Below are 20,108 nucleotides of genomic sequence, written 5' to 3'. Positions count from 1 at the left end.
ATAGAGCCTTCCCAAGCCCAGTAAAGGACCAAGTCTTTACGAAGCACGAATTTTAGAGGCATCACCAGATTTATTTTAGTGAAAAGCGTACAAATAGTGGCTACGAAATTATCAGCCAGAACAAAGAGCACCCCCCGTAATGGAAAGAACTGAAAACCCAATTACTGATTGGTCCGTGGTACAGTTACTAAATCTTCAAAAGAACGAAAGAAGAAGGCATGGCAGAAGGAAACTCAAAACATAAAGGAGAGGGGAGCTACGATTAACTATCGCATGTGCGAACTACTGGCGGTTTTTAACTCCAGTGAGCATCACACTGCGCGCCGCAGAGTTTTCAATTAGCGGTTTTTTTTAAGGCTACTTTTACCTGAAAACGTGTAATTTATTCAGACATGCCATAGACTGGAAAGGCTGCAGAATGGTCATTACATCTTCTTGGTGCAAGAGATGGAGCGCGATCACCTACTATGGACACTCCACAAGACCGACAAGAAGAAACAATAGTATTGGGACGATTTTAACTGCGGTTATCTTGCAATACCAGGTTGGTGGTAAGAGAATAAGCATCATAGTTGCTTCTGTGTACCTTTATGATTCTCTATATCCTCTGCCTGCTTAAGAACTGAGGAATATGTTAGCGTATGTGTAGCCAAGCGCACGGAAAGTTGTGATGCAAATCTTTAATATATTTCTAGTCCTAAAGGAAATCAAGCTTTTTGATTTCATTCCTTGCGAACCTAGTGTGTACCGCGGAAGTGAGATAGTTGACATTTCAATTAGAATTTCTATACTTGAAAAATGTTGGAGTTGAAAAGAGGCTGGTATGTGCCAGACGAAGCCTCATTATCACATCACTGTTATTTAGAATTCAATTGGACTATTGCAGACGATCAGGCTGTAATACTACAATGGAATCGTAGGAAAATGGATAAGGCAAAGTTAAATGGGCTCTTGGATTGGAAACGCAGTACAATGATGTTATTTAGAAAAGAAGGAAACTAAAAAGCCTCTGCTCTCCAATGCTGAAATGAAATGAAAAATGTGTGAGTGATTTTTAACAAGAAACCTTCTCTAGAATAAACAAGGAAAGGCAAAGATAAAACGTTCTTTCAAAATATATGGGCTCCGCAGATGGACCCTTGCCTCGGCATTGGTACTTAACAATAACAAAAAAGTGACTGTGATAGCCTAAAGTCCATCCCCAGCGGTCGGAGACAGTCAAGAGAGGAGAACTATCTCAAAAACTTAAAAACATGGCGAAATTGACCCTGAGGATACGCCCGCAAATATCAAAGCTTTATCGACATGTGCTTGCGCGCCTCTGTGCTAGCCAGGATCTGGAATATCGCAGGGGAGGTGCTTCGAACACTTCGACCCCTCACGTGTCATTTTACAAAAAAAATCAACTGTCCTCCGATGCGATGTTACGCACCGGACCTTGAAAAATGAACAAATTGGCGGCCTATCGAAATGACATCACACGAGCTAAGCTGGAATGAAAATAAAAAAAATCACCGATCGACCGCCCGTATGGATCCGTAAAACTTCGGACCCGAGCGCCGCGATTAGAAAGGAAGGTCCACGACGAATCGTATCCTCGATCGATGTCTCCCCTGCGTCAGATGTATTGTGAAGCGAAAGCCTTCAAGATTCCCTCCCTACCTTGACATCCTCAGGCCATTATATTGGAGGATGCTCCTTATGTCTAAGAGCGTTTTGCGCTACTAGAGAGGAGTAGGGGAAGAGGAGGAAGAATTTAGCCCGAATTCATTTCAATAAATAGAAATTCAGGTAAACGCGGAGAGAAACAATCCAAGGAAGGCCATAAAATAAAAGAAAACAAACTAAAAAAATAAAAGGAATAAAGCAAATAGAAATAAAAATAACGTACCTACCTAATTACCTACCTTATCCTTAAAACGGACAAGGTGCAGAACTCCGTAGACACAAGACCGATTACTCGCTTACCAACCCTCTGCAAATTCATAAGGTTCATTAATAGTAGAAGGGCCAATGCGCACCTGAAAACCAACAATATTCTGTCCGAGGAGCAGAAGGGTTGCCGAGTCGGGTCAAACGGTTGCAATGAGCAACTCATTATCGAATCGGTAGTTGCAGTAGAAGCAACTATTCTAGATGCCAACCAAACCTCTTTAGTTGCTATATCGATTATCATCATCATCATCATTAACGGCGCAACAACCGGTATCCGGTCTAGGCCTGCCTTAATAAGGAACTCCAGACATCCCGGTTTTGCGCCGAGGTCCACCAATTCGATATCCCTAAAAGCTGTCTGGCGTCCTGACCTACGCCATCGCTCCATCTTAGGCAGGGCCTGCCTCGTCTTCTTTTTCTACCATAGATATTGCCCTTATAGACTTTCCGGGTGGGATCATCCTCACCCATACGGATTAAATGACCCGCCCACCGTAACCTATTGAGCCGGATTTTATCCACAACCGGACGGTCATGGTATCGCTCATAGATTTCGTCATTGTGTATGCTACGGAATCGTCCATCCTCATATAGGGGGCCAAAAATTCTTCGGAGGATTCTTCTCTCGAACGCGGCCAAGAGTTCGCAATTTTTCTTGCTAAGAACCCAAGTTTCCGAGGAATACATGAGGACTGGCAAGATCATAGTCTTGTACAGTAAGAGCTTTGACCCTATGGTGAGACGTTTCGAGCGGAACAGTCTTTGTAAACTGAAATAGGCTCTGTTGACTGACAACAACCGTGCGCGGATTTCATCATCGTAGTTGTTATCGGTTGTGATTTTCGACCCTAGATAGGAGAAATTGTCAACGGTCTCAAAGTTGTAATCTCCTATCCTTATTCTTCTTCGTGTTTGTGTTTGACCAGTGCGGTTTGATGTTGTCGGTTGATTCGTCTTCGGTGCTGACGTTGCCACCATATATTTTGTCTTGCCTTCATTGATGTGCAGCCCATGATCTCGCGCCGCCTGCTCGATCTGGATGAAGGCAGTTTGTACGTCTCGGGTGGTTCTTCCCATGATATCGATATCGTCAGCATAGGCCAGTAGCTGGGTATACTTGAAGAGGATCGTACCTCTTCCATTTACCTCAGCATCACGCATCACTTTCTCTAGGGCCAGGTTAAAGAGGACGCATGATAGCGCATCCCCTCGTCGTAGACCGTTGTTGATGTCGAATGGTCTTGAGAGTGATCCTGCTGCTTTTATCTGGCCTCGCACATTGGTCAGGGTCAGCCTAGTCAGTCTTATTAATTTCGTCGGGATACCGAATTCTCTCATGGCCGTGTACAGTTTTACCCTGGCTATGCTATCATAGGCGGCTTTAAAGTCGATGAACAGATGGTGCAACTGTTGTCCATATTCCAACAGTTTTTCCATCACTTGCCGCAGAGAGAAAATCTGATCTGTCGCTGATTTGTCTGGAGTGAAGCCTCTTTGGTATGGGCCAATGATGTTCTGGGCGTATGGGACTATCCGGACTAGCAAGATAGTGGAGAATATCTTATAGATGGTACTCAGCAACGTGATACCTCTATAATTGCTGCATTGTGTGATATCTCCCTTTTTATGTATGAGACAGATAATGCCTCGTTGCCAATCGTCAGGCATTAATTCGCTGTCCCATACCTTGAGCACAAATTAATGAACCACTTGGTCTAACTGGTCGCCTCCATATTTAACCAATTCAGCTGTAATTCCATCGGCTCCTGGCGACTTATGATTATTTAGCCGATGAATTGCACGGACTGTTTCTCCTAAACTTGGTGGTGGCAGTATTTGTCCGTCGTCTTCAGTTGGCGGGACCTCCAACTCGCCGATGTTCTGGTTGTTCAGTAGCTCATCAAAGTACTCAACCCATCGCTCTAATATGCCCATTCTGTCGGAAATCAGATTTCCCTCTTTGTCTCGGCAGCATGAGCATCGAGATGTATAAGGCTTCATCCTGCTGACTTGTTGGTAAAACTTCCGCGCCTGGTGCGGTTGCTCCCTGTACTTTTCTAGTTCATAGACTTGTTGGTTCTCCCAGGCTTCCTTTTTGCGTCTGTGAAGTCGCTTCTCCGCTCGACGGAGTTCGCGATAAGTCTCTGCGCGTGCCCGCGTTCTTTGAGAATGCAACATTACTCGGTATGCGGTATTCTTCCGTTCCGTTGCTAGCTTACATTCACCGTCAAACCAGCCGTTCCGACTCCTTTTGCGGCTGGGGCCAAGTAGGTTTGTGGCCGTATCCATGATAACGTTCTTCAGGTGATTGTGAAGATCATTTGTTGATGCTTCATCTCCAGGTCCTCTGTTGACTGCGGTTATTGCGGCATCCATTTCCCTCTTATAGGTGTCGCGGAGGGTTGTGTTGTGGATTGCTTCAGTGTTCACTCTCACCTGATTGTCAGAGGGGATTCTAGGTGGTATTGTTATTCGGGCTCGGAGCACCATGCCAACGAGATAGTGATCCGAGTTTATATTGGCCCCCTATATGTTCTGTCATTCATCAAGGCTGAGAGGTGGCGGCGTTTGATCAGCACGTGGTCAATTTGGTTGAAAGTAGTCCCGTCTGGAGAGGCCCACGTATGTTTGTGGACCGCCTTCCGCGCAAACCAGGTACTTCCAACAACCATTTCATGTGACCCTGCTAATTGAATAGTCCGCAGTCCGTTATCATTTGTTTTTTCGTGTAAGCTATGGGAGCCAACGTATCGCCTGAATATTGGCTCCTTCCCTACTTGGCTGTTAAAATCCCCAAGTATGATTTTGATATCATGTCTGGGACAGGCTTCGAGGGTTCGTTCTATAATACTTCCTCGTAGAAGGTATCCTTCTCCGACTCTGCAGTCTCCTCTGTAGGGACATGAACGTTTATGAGGCTTATATTTCTAAACTTGCCTCGCAAGCGCAGAGTGCATACCCGTTCGCTTATGTTTTCAAAGCCGATAACAGCAGGTTTCATTTTTTGGCTGACTAAGAAACCTGCTCCGAGCACATGGTTTACTGGATGACCGCTATAATATATGGTGTAGTGGCTCTTATCCAGGAGACCGGTCGCTATCCATCGCTTCTCTTGCAACGCTGTTATATCAGCCTTATATTGGGACAGGGTATTGGCTAGCTGCTTGTCAGCTTCATCTCTGTACAGGGAGCGCACGTTCCATGAGAAAATGGGCAACTCGTTGTTCCGTTGTCGTTGCCGGGTCCGTCGTTTTAAAATCCGTCCTGTCCGAGGCTCCTGTTGTGGCTTCGTAACAAGTTGTTTTCCGTGTAGGGTTGTCAGCCCTACCCAACCCCCAACCTGGAGGACCAGTTCATCGCCTTCATCCTTCTCCGTCTGCAGCTTTTCGTTATGAAAGAGCTCCCAGCGGTCACCACGTGGAGGTGGAGATAGGGTTTGGTAGTAGAGCTGTTGGTGTTTATATCGATTATGCCAAGGCTTTCGACAGGGTCTCGCATACCTGGCTAATTGATATCCAACGTCTGCATAGCATTGACCTCATAAAGTTTTTGGTAAGAGTCATAGAAGGGTGGCATACCACCTTGTCGATGCGTTCATCTGAGGATGTCAATACTTCAGAGCCTATCCATATACGGAGAGGTATCTTCCAGCGGGATTCGTTGAGTCCGCTTTGGTTTTGCTTGGCACTGAACCCCGTTTCATAAATACTGAATGATGCTAGATAGAGGACGTGGTTTTACAATCAAATATGACCTTTATGCTAAGCGAGCTGACACACTTGATGTATTATGATGACATCAAGTTGCATACTGGTACTGACGACCACCTGAAAAGTCTGTTGCGAATTGTGTACCTGTTCAACGGTGATATTCGGATGGAATTTGGCTTAGACAAGTGTTGAATAAAAGCGGCAAGCCGGAAATAAGTGATCTCCACATCTAAGCTAATTAACTTAAAGGATCGAACTTTCAATGCTCTGAGTGGGATGATGTCGGATCATGAGCGGATCGATGAATGGAAGTTGAAGGCAATTCGCGAACAGACGGCTATGTGTTGGAGAGCTCTTTACTGAGACGGCGTGGTCGCATGCGACTTTTTAAAAGCTCGTAATGGAAGCGCGGATGCAGAATGACCAGTGCAGAATGTATGGTTCGGCGTTAGAGATGTTGGATCTTCTCATTTTTAGTTGGACTGTAATGATGGTAATGACGCCGGGGCAATGCAGCATAATGCTGCATATAAGGTGAATCATCAAAACTTTACATACAAGCATGAGCTGATTACAGGAATATGTCCGGTTTACCGATATGAGCTGCAAGCAGCACTTGCTAGTTCTGCTTACAGCACGTATTGGGACCGGCAAGTTCTAACTGATCACCTCATACCACACAACAAGCCTGACGTGCTGTTATAACGGAAATACATGGAGAAGAATATGAACTATGATCCACTGGCTCGTGGAATCAAAGAAATTTTGCGTCTCGAGAAAGTGGTTGTAGTTGCCACAATATTGTCAGCTACAGGTATTGCACCTAAATCCCTCACGACTTCCCATAATGTCTTGAAATTCTCATACAGCCTGGTTCAAACGATGCAAAAATATACCATTCTGCATACGTGCTTGATGTTGTAGGGAGTTTTCGATGAATTGTCCCACTAACTTACCACCACCCTTTATCTTTAAATAGTTAGGATCGTCCAGGCCTACATGCTTGGGACTTAGTGCTAGTATTAGGTAGCAACAACAGCAATAAAACCCAACCAACCGACAACATCAAACCGCACTGGTCAAACGGGAAGAATAAAGATAGGAGATTACAACTTTGAGACCGCTGATAATTTCTCCTATCTAGGGTCGAAAATCAAAACCGATAGCTACCATGATGAAATCCGCGCACGGTTGTTGGCAGCCAACAGAGCCAGTTTCAGATTGCGAAAACTGTTCCGCTCGAAACACCTCACCATAGGGTCAAAGCTCTTACTGTACAAGACTATGATCTTGCCAGTCCTCATGTATTCCTCGGAGACTTGATGGTGATCGCATTCTTCAAGTGTAGTCAAGACCTGGAATATATTTCTATATACATCAGGCTGATATGTGACATTCTATTGTATAAACGAATGCGTAACGGCTTTAGGTATTAAACTATGAAAAAAATATGAGTTATCCAAAGGCAATTTAAACTACTCAGCCAACACTATACACCCCAGTATTAACAAATAATAATCAGGGCCTTAAAGTGTGTTAGCGCACATCATTCAAGAATATTAACAAATACTATATTTAAAAAAATGCCAGGAACCCTCTTTCTGACAGACCGGATCGAGGGGCAACCAACCTAAGAGTGGGCTAAAGGGAACACCCAAAGGCCCGCATCACAACGACGATGCGCTTCAACGCAAATCGTGTGCGTCCATGCGAAAATATATTGCTACATCCCGATCGTCCCAAGCACTTCAAGCAGTGACTCGACGGCTATAAACTGCAGAGACATATACATACATAGATGGAGGACAATGCGAATCAAGACTTGAGCCCACTAGGCCAGACTGTTACCGGACAGGAATCTTCGTACTATAGCATAGGTTGCAAGGAAGACCGCTTTTTGCGTCTCCATGTATAGTCTCGCCTTTATGTACATCGAATGTTTTCAACCCTTTACGTAAATTTTGCAGGATCAATCCTGTTGTTAAAATTACAGCTGGCACTGCTTCGATCCTTTGTAGTCTCCATGTCTACTTCATATCGTCTGCACAAAGGTCGTAGTTCCGGATTATTTCTTGCTGTTTTTCAACAGTGTCTCGATCCAATGGTAAGATTACATTGATTATGAAGGACGCTCATTCTTTTTTGAGAAGCAGAACTATTGTGATTAATACTGTGGTCGGTGGCAATAGTGTGATCCCATAATAGTGGGCTCGATCATTTTCCAAGACCCTCTGCAGAGTATACTTATGATAAATCACCCTTATGCCACTAAGTTATACCCCAAAGCAAGGTTTTGATGGATAATCTTCCAGACGGACTGCTTGGTACTGCACAACATCCTGCAAGTGTTATGCGCTGGATGGTCTCCTCTTCACAGTTGCATACACTACAACTGGAGTTAGTGATTGATGAGCCATGAAGGATATACTGTTTGTATGTTTGTAATCTTTTATTGGAAGCGCGGTATCCTGAATTCAAGTTAGAAATGCTCATTAAATAGTACACCATTAGTCAACCATTTGTTAGAGGCTTAGATGTCAATGCCTGGCAACAAACAATTTTTTAGATGACCTCCGTGAATGGATTTGTTTCTCTTCCCACATGTTGATATTCTGTTGAACTGAAGTAACATTTGATATGGGATTCCACTGTCTGCTTTTTAAATTCAAAGGAGATAATTTATTATCTGCCATAACGGTAGCTGTATTTGTATTTGGCTAGAGGATTGCCTCTCAATGTGCGAGGCCAGATAAAAGCAGCAGGATCACTCTCAAGACCATTCGACATCAACAACGGGGATGCGCTATCATGCGTCCTCTTTAACCTGGCCCTCGAGAAAGTGATCCGTGATGCTGAGGTAAATGCAAGAGGTACGATGAAGGCAAGACAAAATATATGGTGGCAACGTCAGCACCGAAGACGAATCAACCAATAACATCAAACCGCACTGGTCAAACACAAACACGAAGAAGAATAAGGATAGGAGAATACAACTTTGAGACCGTTGACAATTTCTCCTATCTAGGGTCGAAAATCACAACCGATAACAACTACGATGATGAAATCCGCGCACGGTTGTTGTCAGTCAACAGAGCCTATTTCAGCTTACAAAGACTGTTCCGCTCGAAACGTCTCACCATAGGATCAAAGCTCTTACTGTACAAGACTATGATCTTGCCAGTCCTTATGTATTCCTCGGAAACTTGGGTTCTTAGCAAGAAAAATTGCGAACTCTTGGCCGCGTTCGAGAGAAGAATCCTCCGAAGAATTTTTGGCCCCCTACATGAGGATGGATGATTCCGTAGCATACACAATGACGAAATCTATGAGCGATACCATGACCGTCCGGTTGTGGATAAAATCCGGCTCAATAGGTTACGGTGGGCGGGTCACTTAATCCGTATGGATGAGGATGGTCCCACCCGGAAAGTCTATAAGGGCAATATCTATGGTAGAAAAAGAAGACCAGGCAGGCCCTGCCTAAGATGGAGCGATGGCGTAGGTCAGGACGCCAGACAGCTTTTAGGGATATCGAATTGGTGGACCTCGGCGCAAAACCGGGATGTCTGGAGTTCCTTATTAAGGCAGGCCTAGACCGGATACCGGTTGTTGCGCCGTTGATGATGATGATTGCCTCTCAAAGAAAGACTCTCGAAGAGAATGCACATGATTCTAGTGCAATGTTTTTAAACCAAGTACCTCACTTCCTCCCTAATGGCGTAAGAGATTGATCCTCAGTTTTCTGGGAGCTCTATTGTGCATGTTGTCGCTTGCAAGAACTATTCTCACAGATTCTAAGTCGGTATACCGAAAGTATGGCATACAATTTGATGTCAATATACATTTAACGATATAATGTACATTTCGACAATATGCCATGGTTTACTTGGAACCCCTATTTGCTTTCATGCAAAGATGGGATAGTGGATTCAAGGCCAAACAAAACCACAGCGGGCTTAGAGAGTCGCCTTGGAAGATGCCACACCTGATTGGTATCTCTCCTGATGTTTGTGAGGATACCGATAGCTTCGTGCTCCAATTCTTCATTACTGTTCTCAGAAGAAGAACGACATTCGAGTTGATTTTGTACAAGCGTAACACTTGTTGAACCACGAATACGATTTGGAGTAAAACCGATATAAAACCGATGTGGGCTGTCCAGGTATTTCGTTTTTGGTGGATAGCTTGCTTTACAGCTACTGTATCGATTATAAGCTGTTCTTTGAGCCACGGACCTTTTGCGGAACCTTTTTGCTCTTCAGCTTTTAATTTATGAACATCAAGATGTTGATGTAGGAAGGCCAGTAATTGGTCAACATTTTGAAGGGCAAGAAGCAACCGGTTCCTTGGGTATGAGTAAAGATACCTGATGAAAAATTATGGAACTAATTTCGAATCGACAATCATCGGATTAAAACGATTTGCCAATATCCTGTGAGTGCCATTAGATCGCTTTGGCCAGAAGTTGTGGATCTTGTCAGCTTCTGGTGATTTCCAATTACCTGTCTTTTCAAGGGCTGCTTCTACGTCGACTTTAGTTATATTGGCACGGTCATTTCGGGAACGGTCTCGTATGAACGCCTAAGATGTCGATTGCAATGGCACAGCTGGCTGCAAACACTTCCTCCGGAAATCTTCTGCCTAATCCAGATCGAGGTTACTTTCGCGACATGAGTTGCTAAGATTTTTATAAAATCCTCTTTGGTTTTAGAAGAATAAGGTATTGTCTGTCCTTCGCTGAAAGCTCGTTTCATAGTTAGGGATCCGATTGGAGCATACCGCAAGCTTCTGCTTCAGCACGGATAATCGTGGCATCTGCAACGTAAACAAGATTCAGCTGAAATTCTTTCAACGGCAGAAATAGTGTTGGTAGTTGCCAAAGTAAATTTTAGTTTTGGAACCATTGGCCCAGCGTCTGGGAGAATCTCAGAATATTCTATGATTTCGACCTGGAATACGATCAAATCCTCTTTATTGGCTCGACGTCCACAGTTGCTCAGCTTCTCTGGGCTACTGGGTTCATAGAATGCGTTACTGCCGGAGTACTTGAATTGCTCCTACAGGAGCACAACTAGTCCGATAAATTGACGACTCCCCACCGATCTCAAGTAAAACTTATTTAACGATTTATTGCGTAATTGGTTGGGAAAATTGGTTGTTATTGACTATCACCCGTTACTGGTTGACGATGTCCTCTTCCGGAACATGCCCTAGCTCTGGGAATCGGGTTATGGGCGAGGCATGAAGTCAATGTCGGTATCCTGATGGATTCCGCTCTAAATCCGTGACACGGTAATAGACGCGGACGGTAAATCGATTCGTCCAAACTATATGACACCTAAGTTTTTCATTCCTGGTGGTTGACGGTATAACCATCAAACCTGCGCCAACCAAGGGGAGCAAGGGGGCAGCATTAAAGCGTATCTTACTTACAAGAAACTTGGCGACTACGGCATTTGTGAAGATAATAGTTATGTGGGTATTAGATCAAGTCGAAGGAATCGAGATTCGCCGGGAATCTTAGAAAGGTTCCTCTTATCGACACTAACATTTCTGGTGCATGGAGTTTGTGAATTTAGGAAGGAAGAACGGAATATCCATCGAAACAGGCCCTTGTTAAACATGATGTTATCCCATATTAGCCCTACGGGAAGAAAAGCTGGAATATAATATTTGGTTACCATTCACCCGTCGATATGGAAACTGATCAATTCCTTCAATGTTCTGCTCATGAATGTAGATGGAAATAGTGCAATGATCCGACAAACTGATAACTTTGTATAATTCTCAATTCGACTCTGCTTGCGTCTCTCTCCAAATGCAGAGCCACTTGCCCAAGACCCACAATTCGGTGAGGGAGCAAACAGCAAATAAACGTTCTCAAGGTATTTGAGAACAAACGTTATCGTCCATTGACCTCTTCCACGATCTTTGGGCGAAGCAACATAATGAATATCAACGGTAACAAGAAGAAATAATCTTGGTCACAAGATGCAACTCTGGCAGGTTTCTCTTTCCACCTCAAATTCTCCAGAAATTTTACCGTAATATTTGACATATTGCTTCATTATATTTCGCTCAGTTAAAAATCTCTCTCTCTCTCTCTCTCTCTGAAGAGCATTTATTGCAGGTTCACGCTGTCGAAAGGCTTCTCAAAATCTTCGCAGAGCAGGTGAACCAGATCTAAAGAATTTGCACTGTTTCAAAGTAATTCGCAGGGTTCTGATGTGGTTAATGGAGAATGATTCAGAGTGGACTCCAATGTGGTCAGTATCGATCAGGGTTCGAGATGTTCCTGGATATGTTCCCAGATTAACTATCTTTATGACAACATCCAACGATCTCCTTTTTTGAAATCTTAAAGGTCATTCCTTTCCTTTCTTCTGCTCTCTGGGAAAGATCTTGTATCGCCAGGTTTATTTTGTTCGAATCGTTCAGTGGTTAGATCATTAGCTGGTGGTACGGAAAGTCGCGATTCAAATTTCACTGGTGTCAGAGGGATTTGTGTTGCGACTTGGCGTCGGATATCAGTCGACTCAGCTGTGAATGAGAACCTGAGTCAACTCAAATCAAATCAAACATATGTAATCAGGATAATAATCATTGGCGAGCGCAATGTTGACCACATTACCTCCTACAGAGTGCTGTAATCAGCAGAACAGGCAGTCCTCTCTATGAAAAGCAAGAAAGCACCAGGACCCAATGGTATTCTAACAGAGGTAACTGGTATTCGTAGCTGGTATTCCAACACTGGCCAGACCTACCGCCCGGCGCATTTAGCGCTTGCCTGAAAGAGGGCACTTTCCCTGCTCACTGGAAAGTGGCAAGGCTTGCGCTGATCCACAAAGGGAAAGGCGACCCCGAGTTGCCGTCTTCATACTGCCCATTATGTATGCTTGACACCGCTGGAAAAGTGCTAGAAAAGCTTACCAGCGATACGCGCTGCCGGAGATTTATCTTCCCGACAGTTTGGTTTTAGAGCAGGGCAATCCGCAATTGATACTGTCATGCTTGTCGTTGATGCCTTTCGACGAGCGGAGGCTCATAGCCGCCGAACTGGACGGGTGGTGCTCTTCGTATTGCTCGACGTCAGAAACACCTTTACTTATATAAGATGGAAAGACATTCAAGGCACACTAGACAATACTGTCCACGTGCCGAACTATCTCTTACGGACATTGAGGGATTATCTGAAGAACCATTTCCTGCTCTATGAAACACAAGAGGGTTAGAGGAGGATGAAGGTCACCTCAGGTAACACAGAGATAAATCCTTGGGTCGGGCCTCTGGAACGCTATGAGGGGTCCGTGAACCAAAAAAAAAGGGAGTAAGTTGCTCCCTATTTTGTCCGGTCCGACATCAAGTCGATGCGTACTTAGGGCCCCACAACCCTAAAAGAAGAAAGTATGTTTAGCTCTGTCCAAGCTTTGGTCCAAAGTAAGGACGGATTTGCGCTCAATATAATTCGTAGTCATGTTGTGTTTTGCGAATTATATAAAGGAGCACTTAACACCTACGAGTCGATTCGGTCACGCTGATTCCAGGACAGAGGCGAGGCAGCATCTGACGATTTGCCTCTGCTCTGGTAAGAAACCGTAAATGCCGTTTTCGCCTAATATTTGTTTTTTACCTATGATAGTCTACTGAAACTCGGCATGCCAGAAGAGTCGCTCTTGGTCGGTTATGCAGATGATGTCACGGCGCTTGTTGGCGGCGGCGTGGTTGGTAGTGGATGCACTGTAGAACAGGCGCAAAGCAGACTCGGCATATTGATGTGACGGGCAAGCGGATGGACGACTACTCATGGTTTCAACCTTGCGCTGGAAAAAAACGAAGTAGTCATTCTGACTAAAAAGAGAATTCCGACCCTGCGTCCCCAGTCGATAATCGAGTCAAAATCAGCGGTAAAGTACCTCAGGCTGACTCTTCACTCAAAGATAAGCTTTTTTGAGCAAATCAAAGTGGCAGCGAACAATACTGCAGCTGCAGATTCGACATTAAATACGCTAATGGGGTCTTACGTCAAGGGAGGTTGTTTTGTGAAGAACAGCAACGCACTCTAGACGAGTGGCAGCTCTCTTGGCAAAATGAAACTAGAGGCAGATGGACTGCGCAGCTCATCGGCAGCTTAGGTGCGTGGCTGAATCATGTTGAAACTCACTATTTCCTTACTCAATTTTTAAGTGGGCATCGAGGTTTTCAGTCCTACCTGCATAAGATTGGAAAGGCGGGATCTCCGGATTGTGTGTTTTGCAATGGAGTTGTGAACGACGCCCATCACATATTTTTTTTCTTGTGGGAGGTGGGACGAGATTCGTCAATAGCTCTATTTAAACGCAGGGGATCTCCCTCCAAGCAACAATGTTAAAGAGATACTGAAAAATGCTGACAGGTGGAGCCGTGTTGCCCATTATGTTCGGGTGGGTCTCGTTTGTAAGAAGATAGAGCTCGACCGGTGGAGGAGTCGGATGGTAGGGGTTCCTTGAACTGACAGTTCCCTACCTTCTCTGCCCTCTCGTTGGTGACAGAAATTCCCAGAGTTGAAGGCTCCGCAAGGCGGGAAAGTTCGGAAACTTGTCCGAAGTAATGTGAGAAACGGTTTTAGGCTAGCTCTTTGACGGTGGGGAGGTGTATAGTTGGTAGTCCGACGACGTACCGAACCAGAAGTACAACACTCTGTGCGTAAATGCATTCACCTAACTAACTAGAAAAAAATCCACCCGGACAGCCGGAATAATGGTCGATAACATGAATCCAATCGATAACGTGAATCCAATACATGCAATACGTGTGATATGTCAGTAATAGCACAATATAAATATTTAGGGTATACATATAGAATAAATATTATTGGGTGCAGGCATAATGTATTTTATATTGCCTGTACCATAGTTGTAGACATATTCTTATCTTAAGATAATAACAGGACCTTGTTCGAAGAACGCATCTTGTTTTGTAACATGTGTGAACGGGCCTGATAATAAAAATGGTACAAGCATAATGTTATTTATATTGCTTGTACCCTATTTCGTAAGAAATGTGTCTTCATTAATGAAGACACTTTGACCTGCGCATTGTAAAATGCAATATGGACATGTGCGCGACACATGATAAAGATAAGATAATGTTTACAAGATAGGTTACTTTGTAAGAAATAGTGTAAGTAGTCTTTAGTCTAAATTTGGAATTTAATATAGAATGGTCATACGATCCTTCCCAAACGGACTCAAAGTGAATTTTATTTTAATTGGCGCCCAACGTGGTTTGAACCACAATCTTTAATCCTTGTATAAGGAGTCGGTATTCATTTCGTAAAAAAGTGTGTGAAAGTTTAGTTATATAAATGTCCACGATCGTGCGAATTTAAAACGAAACAATAATCGAGTGAAGCGGCTGGCAGCGGAGTTTTCAGACGTACCTACATATTGCAACAAGTGACTGTGACTGGGTGAACGAGATATCTAATCAAAGCGAATCGAATCAACTGGTGGCGTGTGTCTAACTTGCAAACAGATATCAATATCTGTACGAGTATTATGTATGTACAATTAATTTAAAAACATCCTAATATATTAAATTGAGAAATTTAAGCTTAAAAAGGGCCGATTACAGGGTTAACCGAATCGACAGTTTAAATTTTTTAAATCTCTTAGAAAAAAAGTAATAGAAATGTCTTTATCTGCCGAAGCTATTTCGAATATGATTGAAAGGGTTAACCTTTCATTAGCTGTTCAGCTTAGGAAGGAATTTCAAGACGCAATTGCGGAATTGAAATCTCAGCCAGGTCCGTCAACTCAAGGGAGTGACATTCACAGTGTTGTTTCTCAGTTAAGGCAGGAATTTCATTCTACCATACAGGAACTGCGAGCGTCAGCACCACCTGTTGAAAAACAGAGTGATATTAATGTGGTTGTTTCGCAATTAAGGGAAGAATTTCAGTCTTCTTTGCAGCAACTGAAGACACCAGGTCCTTCTGTACAGAGGTATGAGGAAATTGCCATCACAAGTAGGGTTGTTGGTGGTAATATGAGGCTTGACTTACCAAAATCAATGCACGAGTTTAGCGGTGTTATGGATAAGTATCCATCATGGCGACAGTCAGCCAAAGCTGCAATAAAGCCGTATCAACCATATGTTGGTTCTGATATATATTATCAAGCTGTTGCTATTATCCGCAACAAAATTACTGGTTCTGCTGATATGGTTTTATCGTCGTTCAGTACACCACTGAATTTTGACGCTATATTGGCTAGATTGGACCATACGTATTCCGATAAGAGACCACTGTATTTACTCGAGCAGGAATTGTCTACTCTTAGACAAGGTCGTTTTTCTATTCCACAATTTTATGATATGGTAGAAAAACAATTGACTTTAATAACCAATAAAGCTATTATGCAATATGGCGATGAAAGCGTAGTTTTGAAATCCTTGAATGAAAAGTATAGAGACGACGCATTGCGTATTTTCATTTCTGGTATTAAAAGACCTATCGGTGATACTCTCTTTGCGAGTCAACCAAAGGATTTACCATCTGCCTTGGCTCTCGCACAGGAACTAGAGTCTAACAGACAACGCTATAATTTCGCCGCTGCTTTTGCTAATTCGAACTCTGATAGGGAACATACGAGTAATTTGGGTAAAAGTCCACATTATAAAGTGGTTAACAAAACTACCCGAGATGAAGCTCAATCTCCACCTGAACCAATGGATGTAGATCCATCAACGTCTCGATTTAGACAAAATTCGGGAAAAAATAATAATTTTCGTTCGAAATCATCAAACAATAATTTTTCAAAAAGACATCAATTGAACACATTCCGGGTAGAGAAATTAAAGGATAGTTCTGTTGTAGACATTTTACAATCAAAAGCATGTCTTCCATACGTTCAACACCCTTTGTTAAACGGTGAGAAAATTAAACTTCTTTTGGACACAGGTGCCGAAAGAAACTATGTGAAAAATCTTCCATTTCTAGTTGGTGTATCTAAATTAAAAAACGATGAATTTGATGTACATTCCATTCATGGGGAAACACGTATCACCGCGAAATGTCAGATAAGCATTATGGGACGTACTTCTGATTTTTATGTATTGTCTGAAATAAATGATATGGATGGAATTATAGGTTACAGATTTCTAAAGGAAATCAATGCAATGATTGATGTCACTGGTAGTAAACTTTATTATATAGGTGGAATTCAAGAGGTTTTTCCTTCTAATAGCACACAAATAAATCTCCTACAGGATTTAGATTACAATTCTATTCCTGAGGAAGGCGTAGACGGGTTTAAGAAAATCGTTACGGAAAATCAAAAAGCATTTGCTGATCCAAATGAAGCATTGCCTTATAATACTAACATTGTGGCTACGATTAAAACTACCACTGACGAAGCAATATATTCAAGGAGTTACCCATACCAGATGACGGCAACTAAATTTGTAAATTCTGAGGTTGAAACTATGCTACGTGATGGTATAATCAGAAAGAGTTCTTCTCCTTATAATAACCCAATTTGGGTAGTTAATAAAAAGGGTGTAGATGAAATGGGAAATCCTAAACTACGTCTGGTAATTGACTTTCGAAAACTAAATGCGAAAACTGTTCCGGATAAATATCCTATTCCAGATACTTCAGTTATATTGTCGAATTTAGGAAAATCCAAGTATTATTCTACTTTAGATTTAAAGTCAGGTTTTCATCAAATCTTGTTGTCAGAAAAAGATCGTAAGAAAACGGCGTTTTCCGTTAATAATGGCAAATACGAATATTGTCGAATGCCATTTGGTCTGAAAAATGCTCCGAGTATCTTTCAGAGAGCGATCGATGATGTATTAAGGGACGACATAGGAGTCCGTTGCCACGTCTACATTGATGACGTTATAATTTTTTCTTCCGATATTCAGAGTCATTTAAAAGATATTGAAATAGTAATAAAAAAGCTTCGAGATGCGAATATGCGCATTTCATTGGGAAAATGTAATTTTTTCAAAACGCAACTCGAGTTCTTGGGTTTCGTTGTATCTGAAAATGGTTTAAAAACTGCAGATAGCAAAGTAAGTGCTATTCTTAATTTCAAAGAGCCAACTACTATTAAGGGCCTTAGATCCTTCTTAGGATTATCGGGTTACTATCGACGGTTTATACGTGATTATGCAAAAATTGCAAAACCTTTGACTCAATTATTGCGAGGAGAAAATAGTAATGTTAGTACAAAAAAGTCAGAGAAAAAGAAAATTACATTGTTGAAGGATGCTCAAGATGCCTTCAACAAGTTAAAGCAGATTTTAGTATCAGAGGACGTTACTTTACGTTTTCCGGATTTCAGCAGACCATTCGAGCTCACAACTGATGCCTCATCGGTAGCAATTGGTGCTGTGTTATCTCAGGACAAACATCCGATTACTTTCGTATCACGAACGCTTAGTGCGACTGAGCAAAACTATGCGACCAATGAGAGAGAAATGCTTGCCATAGTATGGGCATTGCAGTCTCTTAGAAATTATCTCTATGGAGTAAACAATCTTCACATTTATACCGATCATCAACCACTAACATTCGCGATATCTGATCGAAATCCTAACACCAAGCTAAAGCGTTGGAAAAGCTTTATCGAAGAATTCACACCGACTTTTCATTATAAGCCTGGGTCTCAAAATGTTGTCGCAGACGCGCTATCTCGCCAGTATATTCAGAATCTTACTGGAAATGGTGAATCTAGCGGAAATTGCTATAACAGTGAGGTATCCCTATCTCACGTCATAAGGACAGTGTCAACGCCTATAAATTGCTTTAAAAGTCAGATTATTCTTTCGGTGGGCAAGGATCTAAAAGTAACAACAATTAGATTGTTTAATGGGTACCTACGTCACGAAATTGATTTTTCGAACACCGAAAGTCTATATTCAAAGTTAAAGGAGATAGTTGACGCGAAGGTAGTTAATGGACTCCACTGTTCTTTGGAAATTCTTGGAAAAATACAGAATGATATTATCAATCTGTTTCCCTCGGTTCGTTTTAAGCATACCGAAAAGATTGTGATGGATTTAATAAATGAAAATGATCAGCTGGAAACTATTGCAATGGAACACAATAGAGCGCATCGTTCAGCGAAGGAGAACTATGACCAAATTCTGGATACATACTTTTTTCCTGGACTTCGTAAGGAAATAAAAAAATTCGTTAGTAATTGTAAAATTTGCGTAGAGTCTAAATACCAAAGACATCCGAAAAGGCAAATTATGAAGTGTACGCCATTACCCAAATATCCTGGTGAAATCCTGCATATGGATATTTACAGTACTCAGAATAACTACTTCCTTACGTGCATAGACAAATTTTCAAAATATGCTCTAGTGGAACAAATTGATTCACGTTCAATTGTAGATATTAAAATTCCTCTTACGAAAATAATTGGTTTCTTCAAAAATCCGAAAACATTAGTTACGGATAATGAGCCATCACTCTGTTCAAATGTTATACAATCCCTTATTAGGGACCACTTTGGTATGTCTCACCATAAAGTTCCAGCTATGCACAGTACAAGCAATGGACAAGTCGAGAGATTCCATTCAACTCTAGCAGAAATATCGAGAGCGATAAAAAAGGATATGCAACTAACAGATCTTAGTGAAATTATCCAATTAGCGTTAATAAAGTATAACAATTCTATACACTCTGTAACAAAAGCAAGACCTATTGACTTACTTTGGAACATCTCTGATTCAAATAAACTTAATACGGAAAAACTTTTGTTAAATGCCCAAAAAGCTCAAAATAATTATCACAACAAAAAAAGGGTCAATAGAAAATTTAAAAAGGGGCAAGAAATATTTGTCAAAAGGAATAAACGTTGTGGGAATAAGCTTTCGAATAAGTATGATAGGAAAAATGTGCAGAAAGATTTAGGTACTGCGGTACTAGTAGATGGTAAAGAGGTGCACAAAGATAATATTCGTTAATGTTTCTCTTCCCAGATTAACATTGGTCACCACCGTCGCCGGTAAAATCTTTGACTATAGTTCATCTAATTATATATCATTACGAAAAGGGGACGTGGGACTGTACGAAGATTATATATACCTTATCCATAATATAAATTTAACTGAATTGAAATGTTTTCAATATCGGAACAGAAGGAATCACTGGACGCAGATGCGAATGAAATGTCTAGATTATTGTCGTCTCTAAGCGCATAAATTTAATAAAAAAAGAGTATTATGATATCAGCGAACCAAGATTTCCTGAGTTATTTCAAATTATTACCATTAGAAATCAAAGAGTAATATCCTTATTAACGAACGCTGTCTACTCGGTTACCCTTGTTCAATTAAACATTGTAAATCCTGTCATTTTAACAGACCAAGGGGTCCTCTCAATCGTAAAACAGGAAGAAATGCCCATTACTATAAGTGAATTGACTTCATCTTCTACTGTTAAAATATATATTAGTAATAATGTGT

Source organism: Hermetia illucens, chromosome 5 (assembly GCF_905115235.1).
Source record: "Hermetia illucens chromosome 5, iHerIll2.2.curated.20191125, whole genome shotgun sequence".
Lineage (NCBI taxonomy): Eukaryota > Metazoa > Arthropoda > Insecta > Diptera > Stratiomyidae > Hermetia > Hermetia illucens.
The sequence above is the reverse complement of the archived record's forward strand: the minus strand, read 5'-3'. Positions refer to the sequence as shown.